Source organism: Amphimedon queenslandica, unplaced genomic scaffold, assembly GCF_000090795.2.
Source record: "Amphimedon queenslandica unplaced genomic scaffold, v1.1 AMPQUscaffold_13493, whole genome shotgun sequence".
NCBI classification, from domain to species: domain Eukaryota; kingdom Metazoa; phylum Porifera; class Demospongiae; order Haplosclerida; family Niphatidae; genus Amphimedon; species Amphimedon queenslandica.
In genome coordinates this window covers 389,102-399,842 of record NW_003546271.1, presented here as the reverse complement: position 1 = coordinate 399,842, position 10,741 = coordinate 389,102, and the positions used below count along the sequence as shown (strand labels likewise).

At 34.6% G+C, this 10,741-nt stretch overlaps 2 long non-coding RNA genes across 2 annotated transcripts; both read right to left on the bottom strand.

Moving 5' to 3' along the window:
• Positions 1–3,263: 3,263 nt before the first annotated feature.
• Positions 3,264–4,140, bottom strand: LOC109580405 (uncharacterized). The gene is made up of 2 exons (XR_002184229.1): positions 4,055–4,140; positions 3,264–3,682 (listed from the first exon to the last, which is right to left on the bottom strand). It is a non-coding gene; the product is annotated as an uncharacterized LOC109580405 (long non-coding RNA).
• Positions 4,141–4,147: 7 nt separating this feature from the next.
• LOC109580406 (uncharacterized) lies at positions 4,148–4,566 on the bottom strand. The gene is made up of 3 exons (XR_002184230.1): positions 4,545–4,566; positions 4,299–4,446; positions 4,148–4,255 (listed from the first exon to the last, which is right to left on the bottom strand). It is a non-coding gene; the product is annotated as an uncharacterized LOC109580406 (long non-coding RNA).
• Positions 4,567–10,741: the final 6,175 nt, after the last annotated feature.

Genomic DNA, 10,741 nt, shown 5'->3' with positions numbered 1-10,741 from the left:
TCACAATATCCCTGCACACCATCTTTCTGCTGTCAGTGCCAAGACCATTTTTCTGCACTCGCTGCCACTCCATCTCCCTCCTTAGGCGGCGACACCATCTACCTGCTCTCGCAGCGCCCTTTAACTGTCACACCCTCTCCCTTCTCTCACTGCCTACTTTTTTCTGCTCTCACTGCAACACCATTTCTCTTCTATCACAGCCACACGACTTCCCTGCTCTCTGTGCTCTCATGTCCACATGATCTCTCTGTTATTATTGCCACACCATCTTCCTGCTCTCACTGACACACTATCTGTTTTATCTCACAGTCTCACCATTTGCTTCAAACGACGAAACAAAAAAAAATAACAAGGAATGAATTGTGACAATTACGTAGCACATTAAATATTTTAATACCAATATGAAATGATAAATGTAAGTGTAATTTAGAGACTTCTGGTACTTTAACTATACATTTAAATTAAGAGTTACCTGAATCATCATTTTATAACCAAATTTGAGTGATTTAACTCAGTCTGATTTGTCACTTCCGATAAACTTTACGTTAAAAGTGACAAAAGAAAAACGAGATAGTGAGAAAACAGTAGTAAATGAAACATTTTAAAACTAATTTTAAATGTTAATAACTCAGTCTCGTACGTCACTTCATGCATGCTATGCTATTTAATGAAATTGAGAAAAACAATAGGAACTTTGAAGAACAATGTTGTTTAATGTAACCTCAAAAAGTAACTAAGTATGATGAGTGACTTCTGCTATTTTAAACTACATTGTGACACTAAGAAAAGAAGGAACAAATACTGAAAAATACGTAGTGAATGAAACATTACCTCGAAACGAAACTTTAATGTCAAAACTAAGTTTCATCACTACTTCCATCTAAAACATACAATGAAACTTAGAAAAGAAGTAAAAAATAGTGACTTGTAATGCATAAACATCATTATGAAACCAAACAACTGTAAAACCTGAGTCACAGTCATTTCTGGCATAAAACTAAAAAAAAAAACATACACAATGCTTTAATATCAATCTCAAATGAAATTGAAGAAACATATAGTAAGAAGTATTACATAAAGCATTTAAAAAAAGTTGAGTCTGATCAGTCACTCCTGGAATACGTTATACTATGAAAGTGAAAAAGAAGAAACCAATACTACAAATTTAGTACACAAAATATTTTAAAGCTAAATGAAGATATGGTCATGTACTGTTTTACTAACATTCAATGGTTAAATTTACTATTTATCATTTGATAAATAGTAAAATAGTAAATTTGACCAGTAAATGTTAGTAAAACAGTACTATAAACAGAGAAAAGAAAAATAGTAAAATCTCAGTTTAACACAAGCAATTTGAAACAAATTTCAATAATCAGAACTCCACCTGATCCGTAACTTCTAGTACGATACTATAAATAGTGAGAACTATTATCATAATCATAATCAACTTCAAATTATAAGAACTCAGTCTGGTTAGCTAATTCTGGTATTTTAAAGTATAATGTAAAAATGACGAAAGAAAAACATACCAAAGAATGAGTAGTACGTGCAACCTTCTTTTTAATAACCTAACAGATAGGAACAGAACTGTGTGATAGGTCACTTTTCATATAAACTATACTATGTCTTAGAAAATTGAATCATATAGTAAGAAGTCAGTAAACAAAAAAATAATTAAGAAAAACCTCAAATAATAAGTCAATCTGGTGTTTTAAACTACAGTAATATGAAACATGGAAAAGAACAAAAAATCAGATGTGAGGACATTGAGCATCATTTTAAATCAAACTCAAATAATAAGTCTGATCAGTCACTTTTGGCAAAAACTGAGAAAGAAAGGAAGAAGTCAATACTACATGCAAATAATAAGAACTCAGTCTGATCAGTCACAACCAAGATAATAAACAGGCCAATTCAAATTTGTACAGTAAAAAGTAGCGTGAAATGAGTCAAGGCAATCACTTTTCTAAAAGTCACTTTGTTAATAATGAATTTTTAAAGTAAAAAGCTCACTCTACTAAGAAGTGGAATTCCAGAACTTAAGAAGGAGAAAAGTAGAATTCAAAAAAATGCAATTATCTTCATTGCCCCGCCTATAGATTATCTAGTTTTTGAAGGCGTGTCCACTTTAAAATGGCAGCAAACAAAACGAACACAATTCATATTTTAGATGTATTATAACTATAATAAGTTATTAGACTTGTTATTAAATGTTTAAGCATTAAGAATTTTGACCATAGACCATAGATACTATGACTCTACTGAGTTCATCATCTTTGTTTCGGCCCTGACTATCAATGGTCACAACTTACAAAAATTAATGCCACAACTTGAAACAAGTATTATTTAATAAATCAAAAGGGAGTGCCTGTAAAAAACAAGCAAAGGGGGAGGGAAGTTGAATCCATCCAACATCCACTGATGTCTGGTGGAAGCTCATAACCTTTGGAAAAAGGTGTATGACAGTTTGATGAGGGTTCGACCCCCTTAATTATTATTATCATTGTAATTATTGACAACACTATTATGACATAGTGCATGATATAGAGACGAATAACACTGCAGTTAGTGGAGTAGCCTGAGGATAAGAAGAGGGACCAGAGAGCCAACACAAAGGTAAGTAAAGAATTAAAGGCTATTTCGTACCAAGGCACCATTAAACTTGTATCATGAAACATCTTTTATGCAGGTGTAAATGGAGTTTGTAACATGTTTCATAAAGTTCAAAACCCTCGATTAAAGAATGGTTCAGAGACCCAATAAAAAAGATTATATCGAAAGTGGTCAATCACTCAATATACAATATGGTGTCTCTTTTTATATTAACAATGATGTTTTAATTCATTGTAAACATTATCCTAGTTCATATTGATTATGACTAAAATAAACTGTTTTTGCAATATCTAGAAATTAATTGAGCAGCAAATTTCCTTGTCACAAATACCGTATAGAAGGAAATTTTGGAGGGACTAAATTTTGGCGAATTGCTAAATTTTGGATGATTGGCAAATTTTAATTTGGCGAATTTGTGGCCATATGCTATTGAGCATGCGCATAATGGCTCAAAATGGTGAATTTTTATTTTGGCGAATGGCTATCAAGACGCCAAATTTAACTACCTCCAAAATTTCCTTCCATACGGTATTTATTTAGCCATGCCCAGAAGTGGGTGTTAGATCTCACTCAGGAACAATTTTTCAGAAATGATTGCATGCTTTTCACCACTGCCAACTGTTTGAATTGGCAGCATTTTAGACATGTAATTTTTTAGCAAGATTATATTTAAAGTAAGGCATTAGCTATAAGTGGTCAAATTCAGTAACATTATAATTATGAACTAAATCAATGCATAAATGACACACACATCACACTAAATTAGAAAACCTGATTGTAATGTCAATAAAAAAGCATATTGAATTGACCAGCTGTGAGTGATCTCCTGATATTGAGTTAGTGAAAATATCTTCAAAGCAGTATCTTTGCAAAAACTGCTGCTCTCTCAATAAAATCAAGTCTTGTCTCTCTCTTAAAGGATCACTTCCAAATTGACTAGCTATAGTCAAATGTCCCTGATGTGCATGATAGTTATCAACTGCAGCTTCTACACTAGGTACTGAAGAAGCACTAACAGGAGTTGTCTGGTTGTTTGAGACTGCTAGGTTATTGGGAACACCTTTACCTAGTTTAAAATTGAGAAGCATTATGTCTTACATAAATGAAATAGCAATACAGAAGATTCTCAATAACAGTGTTTGAGGTAAAATGTCATAATGAATTGACAATATAATGGTCAAAAATCTTAGAAATTGTTGGCAATACTATAAACAGAGTAATTTTTGCATGCAATTTTGACATTTAAAATGTTTGAGAGTTTAAAATTTGCAATACATGTATGTACAGGAAATTTACTACAAAGTTTGTTACAAAATTCAAATTTATTTTTCATTTACAAAAATTTACAAATGGATCATTCAACAAAAAGTTATACACAGCAAAATTTTTGTCTATGGTAATTCACCATGCCCTTATAGCTTACCATATAATGCCATACCTGATATATAATGAGAATTTCATGCAGCAACAAATCTGTTCACACCAACAGCTAATACACAAATTGTGACGAAGGACACAGAATTTTGTAACCTCACAAGTCATATCAATGTGTTCATGTTGCTCCATCCAGAGAAGAATTCTCTTAATAGGATAGTTCACTCTGGAGTTAATGTGAGGCCATATTCTTTCAACACAAATTCTAATTTAAAAATTAATTAATTATGCAACAACCACAAACATACTTGTGTTGAAGTAGTCTGACAAAATGGACGTATATTGGGTGGTCCATAAATGCTCCAAAGATTTGCCTGAATATAAATAGTTAAATAGAACTCAGTACCACAATCAATGCGAAGTTGATCCCATAACCCATATGTGAGCACAGCAGACCTAGAGTCACACTAAAATCATGAATGCACTTTAATATATAAATCATACCTCCAGAGTCACACTAAAATCATGAATGCACTTTAATATATAAATCATACCTCCAAACTCTGTCATAAATAAATTATTTTTAACAGCTGAAGTGATATGGGTAACAATTTTTCGAGAATATCCATCGACAGAAATAACATGTGTTACGTCATAATTGATTAATTTTTCGTTTTGATCTAAATGAAGTTTATGTCCAAAACATCATGCAAAGTACGGCCTAGGATTTGTCCTATCCATTGTTCTAGATCGGCGACTAGCATAGTGGTTAGGAGGCACACGCTGTAGTGATATAGACACTTTTGATTCTCCTACTAATATTGATTTGGATTCCAAATAACCTTTCATCATTCGCCTTCCATATATACATCCAACCTATCACAAACAGTAATGTATTCAACTAAAATACGATACATGTCCAATTTTTCGAGGGATATAAATTTCACAAACTTGCCTAAAAATCTAGTTTTGTGGACTTAATTTTGCAATTAGACCCATGGGTAATTCCAACAATTTAAATTTTAGTATATCTTGTCGATTCTCACCAGAGGTTGGGATCACTCACTGTCACTGGTGGTTCTCAAATTCTAATTAAAGCACCAGTACTTTTAATATAATGGCTGCTCCTTGACTGAGTCTTTTCTACACTATAGTGCCCTTTTTGTCCTAAGTGCCTGCCACGGTTTCACAGACTTGGCACTGCCACTATTGGCTGTGTTAACTTATCAAGAACTAGTCTGGCCAAAAACAAAGTTAACTGAATTACCCAAATGCTAGTAATGATGCACTCTGCGTCAGGCATGTATAAATAGGGGTACTACTGCACACTCTAACCTCTTGAACAGCATCACCAATGATGTCATTGACCTCAGAATCACTCATTTTACTAATTCCATGTAAAACACAATACCACCTCACACTTCTAGCAGAAAATCCATGATTATTTGGATAGGCTGTCTGAAGGCGTTCACTGATGTCATTGTAGCTCTTGCCTTGACATCTCATGTATTCCATTAAAGCCATGTCAACATCCTCCATTCTTGTTGTGGGTGTGGCTGCGCATGCTCAGTACTACAGTGGTGAAGTCATAGTGCAGTGCAGTAAGCCAAGCAAGCAACACACATTTACACTTGCTCTGATCACTGTGAAGAATTAAGAATGGATTACCCCATCTCTACCTATGACAATTATACCCTACAATATAAGGACAGGATGTTGAAGTTTAAGTATCACCAAGTGACGACTAAATGGATAGGGAAAGTTTTTGGACTGTCCCCCGGAAGTATTCTTCCGTTCACTGACGAGGAAGGACAACTGGAAACACCAGATGATAATGGGAATTTTCACTTAGAAGAAAGAAAGGTATACAAGGTTCAAGGGGAACCAATACCTACATTAGGAGTTGGTAATGCCAGGCCGAGTATGTTCAGCTCACAGCCTCCTGCTCTCCCGCCGACGCCAACAGGAATTGTGGCCACTAGTGCTCTTCCTTTCTCGTACCCGTACCCACTGGTAAATCAGCCGACTTCGCATAAAAAGAGTAAGCGTTTCAGAAAGGCTCCAGAGCCATCATGTCAAGAAGTGAGTGTTGGTTGGCGGAAAAACATTGAGCTACATGAATGCAACAAGACAACTGGAGAACTCAGAAAGACCTCTAATTATCCGCTATTTCTGAGTGCCTCTTCAGCTAGTTTGAACTACATCACAGATAAACTATCAGCTGAGTGCTATTCAAACAATGAAGTTGTCTTACTTGACAACGACAATTTCGAGATACCATCCAAATCCTGTACACAAGGTACAAATTATGTTAAAATTATTTATCATTATTTTAGTACTATAATTTGTATATTAGATCCTTCTTTTTGGAAAGGGTCTCGTCGTATAAAAGCAGTGACAAAGAGTGATTATACTTTACTCTTTGGAGGAGAAAATGAATCTGATGATGAAAATTTTATGCCATCCCCTATACCGTACGGTTGGTAATATTCGAGGGTCCAAAATTTCGTGTTTTCTCCTAAATGTCCTTAGAAGCCAATATTCGTGGGTATAAATATTCGTGGATGGCAGTTAGCACTCTTCTTTTCACTTAGATCTACAGCACTAGCTTCCAATACATGGCTTATAGTGGAATAAGGAGTAATAGACAAAGACTCTGCCTCCTCCACTGGCTTGGAAATAGTAGATAGAGCTCTGCATGGCCCGTTAATTAGTTTTTATGTGTGGGTGGGTAGGGGTTAAAATTTCGTGGATAAAAATTAACCACGAAATTAACGAAAATTAATACCCCACGAAATTTACCAACCGTACGGTATTTGTTACTGGAAAAGGAAAATCGTGTAAAGGGCTCATTCACCAACTAGTAATCGGCTTGATCGTATTGAAGACAAACAGGTACAACTGGCAAGAGAGTTGGAAAGTCAAATTAAGCGCATCAGGAAAAATGAGGATCCTCTTGAGGTCCAGAAAATTTCAATGCAACTGCAACAAGGTAAAGCTCAATGTGAGTCTTTGAATAATAATTATGATAATGTCCATGAAGAGCAATATTGACTGCTTTATATGCACGAATTACGTAGGAGACAATGTTGCTGTTCTTGTCTGTTGTTGTAAGTTATGTTACTATGATTGCATTACGAGGTGGTTAGAAGAAAGTGCGACATGCCCACACTGCCGTCAGGAACTTCATCTTGAAAATCTGCAGCGTGTTCCAAAGTGTAATGAGGTAGAAGCTGTTTTTTCTGTTTTGAGGGAGTACCAATCAACTACTACTGATGATGGTGATATTGGTGCTAATCATTGACTGTATTTAATCATTGACTGTATTTAATCATTGACTGTATTTAAACATTGACTGCATTTAATCTTTTCGTGTCACATATTTACTCCATTCATTGCATTTATCAAAATTGATTTATCTCATCAACATAATTTAAAAGCATTATTCATTATTTCAATCTTCAGTAAATAACGATGCATAGTGCTACTGCCTCTTCATACCTTTCAATAGCATATGTAACTGTACAGGAGAGACCGGGATAGATGATATATGTATCCTTCCAGGGCAGCCAAAAGCATTTAGTTTGAGCAGAGTAGGCTTTAATTAAGATGGCCATTTAAATGCCACGCCCAAATTGTAATTGAGTATAGTTAAGTGCATGCTTTGTGTAAATTTTAACTTGGTGCGGCACAACATGCCAATGATGCCAATGACTTAATTTGACTATACTATAATCAATCTTAGACATCATCTGCAGCTGCTTATCACTTGACAGAGATTGACCTGACATCTCAGTGATCTATGGCTCTGTGTGATCTCAGGAATAGTTAATTACTATTTCAGCCTCGCCTCTGAGACTGAGTGGGTGTTAAATAGGTTTTGTAGCTCAATGGGGTGGAGTTGTGTTTTATACCAGCTAAAACTCATGCTTTTTTACATCAAAAATTGCTTTTCTTGCTACAGAAACATTATATCATCGTAAATCTAGCCTTTTGACAAAAAAAGAAAATTTTGTTTTTGATTTTTAATGCATAAATAAACTATACAATTGCTGCTACAATTACTGGAATGCTTGGCATAGGTGCAGATTATAGTGCAATAAAATATTCACTAGGAAATTGTGCAAAATGAACGAGATACAGAGCTAAAAGCATGATTTCAAAACTTCACTAAGCCTTAACGCCCACTCAAAATGGGTGTGGTTGGGTATCTTGCAGGCTAAAACTCTGGGTTTCTGCATCAAACTTTGTCAATTTTACAATAAACTATCTTATATGGCTAACAGGCAATGTTTAAGCAAGAATGATAATTCATTGCAAGTGGACATTAAATTGGCAGATTTGACTTAACTTTCTCTTCAAGTCTAGTAACTTGAGTTATTCTTTTACTTGTCTTGAAGGCAGAAGTGAAGATAAATTGGCCAATTTTTATGCCTGCATGCAATTCGCTTTCATTATTACTAAAAAATTCTATTTGCTATACAAACTGAATCATGACAAAATTGAGAAATATTGATGCAGAAACCCTCAGTTCTAGACTGAAAGATGCTCATGCAGCCAAGCCCACCTGAGTGGGCATTATGTCTTGCTCTTTTGGCTCATTCATAAGTGCTAGCAGAAACAATCAACATTCAGTCATGCAAATATGACTGCATAATTGCTATTGGTCCAAAATGTTTCCACAAAACTTATTTTGCTTAAAAATAATAATTAATTTTAACAAAATTAATGATTTTAAGAGCATAATGTCTACAATCACATTAAAACATCATTGTTAATGTCACCAATATTAATTTTGTATATTGACACTAGTTATACAATAACTTTTTCTTTCGTATTGGTCTCTCTTTGGGTTATTCCTATTTCAGTCTGTTTTAACTCTTTCTTTTCCCATCTAAGTAAATAATAATAGTAATAACGAGGAATTATGACTAGAGATAATAGTAATACATACATTTCTGACTCAGAACGACTCTTTGAAACTCTTGGTTTCTATACTCCGCTAACAACACCTACAAGGAGCTAGCAAACTCAAGGCTTACTCAGTTTGTCTCAGTGTTGGTGCCAGTGTAATTGATAAAAAACCTCAAAATGAGTATTTCAGATCTCCAACACATCTAATGAATTACACGAGGCCTATGTTTTGTAGAATTGACTTCTATTACAATAACAACTAACCGTGACATCTCCTAAACTTGCTTATAAACTTCATCGCCATCTTGTCTCTTGAAAGTAGATGTGCCTATGATAGGCAGGGTGAACATTACATAATGACATCCTAGAAAAATTGATAATTTAAATGGAAAATCAATCCAAATCTATGCATTAATTTAGCGATGCGCTTTGCACACCACCAAATCACCTTTCCATACGTATATCATTGATCAGGAATTGTGTCCACTAAAACATTCCATACTGCCTGCACTCTAAACAAAGAATCATTATTATTTGTCAACAGTGGTGTAGCTAGAATAAATGAAGAAAGATGGCACAGTGGGGGCACTGACTAAAGCAATGCTCAAGAATACTCAATATAGTAAGCTCAGTTGAGTCAGTTGTAACTTGTATCTTTCATTCTCCTGCCTAGTTGCAGGGGCACAAGAAGCAAATATGAGGGCACTTGCCCCCACAGGCCCCTATGTAGCTATGCCACTGTTTGTCAATCTTCAAGAGCCAACTGAAACTCATTCACACATCACTGAAATATATAAAGCCAATCTAACCTGTATTGTAAAGAATGAAATAGGTTATCAAGCCATATTACTAATGAGTTAAATATTATCACTCCATTTCCTAGGCTACAGTCATTGGCCTGCCTAGCCAGACTACCTTGTATAGTGCTATAGTTATGGTTGCCGCCATTTGAAAGTAGACGCGCCTTTGCCTTCTAAAATATGAATTGTGTTCGTTTTGTTTGCCGCCATTTTAAAGTGGACACGCATTCAAAAACTAGATGATCAATAGGCGGGGCAAAGAAGATAATTGCATTTTTGTGAATTCTACTTTTCTGCTTCTTAAGTTCTTGAATTCCACTTCTTAGTAGAGTGAGCTTTATACTTTGAAAATTCATTATTAACAAAGGGACTTCTAGAAAAGTGATTGCCTTGACTCATTTCACGCTACTTTTTACTGTACAAATTTGAATTGGCCAGTTTATTACCTTGGTTAGTCACTTCTGGCATTTTAAACAACACCATAGAAATGACAAATGAAGAAACAATTACTGACAAATAAAAACAATTCTAAAACTAAAGAAAATAGATAAAAAGGAAATCTGTTAGTCATTCCTGGTATACACTTACACTATGTAACAGAAAAAGAAACAAAGAATGAGAAGTCAGTACAACATGAATCATCGTTTTGGAAACCAACTGAAAACTCAATCTGATCAGACACACTTGTTATTTTTAACTATGCTATGAAACTGAGAAAACAAAGAACAAGTAGTGAAAAGTGAGTTGGACAAAAACATTTTCTAGAAAACCCCGAATGGTTGAACTCAATCTGATCAGTCACTCCTATTTTTCACCATACTACATTATATAACTGAAAGAAGGAAAAATAGTGAAACATGTAACATTAAACATTGAACAAAGCAAACTCAAATGAAAAGAACTGTACATTGAGTCACTTCTTGTATTTCAAACTACAGTATGAATTTCAATAAAAAATAGTGAGGAGTACTTCATGAAGCAATTAAAAACCAACTAGATTGATAACTAAGTCGGGTCAGTCACTTCTGGTACGAAAA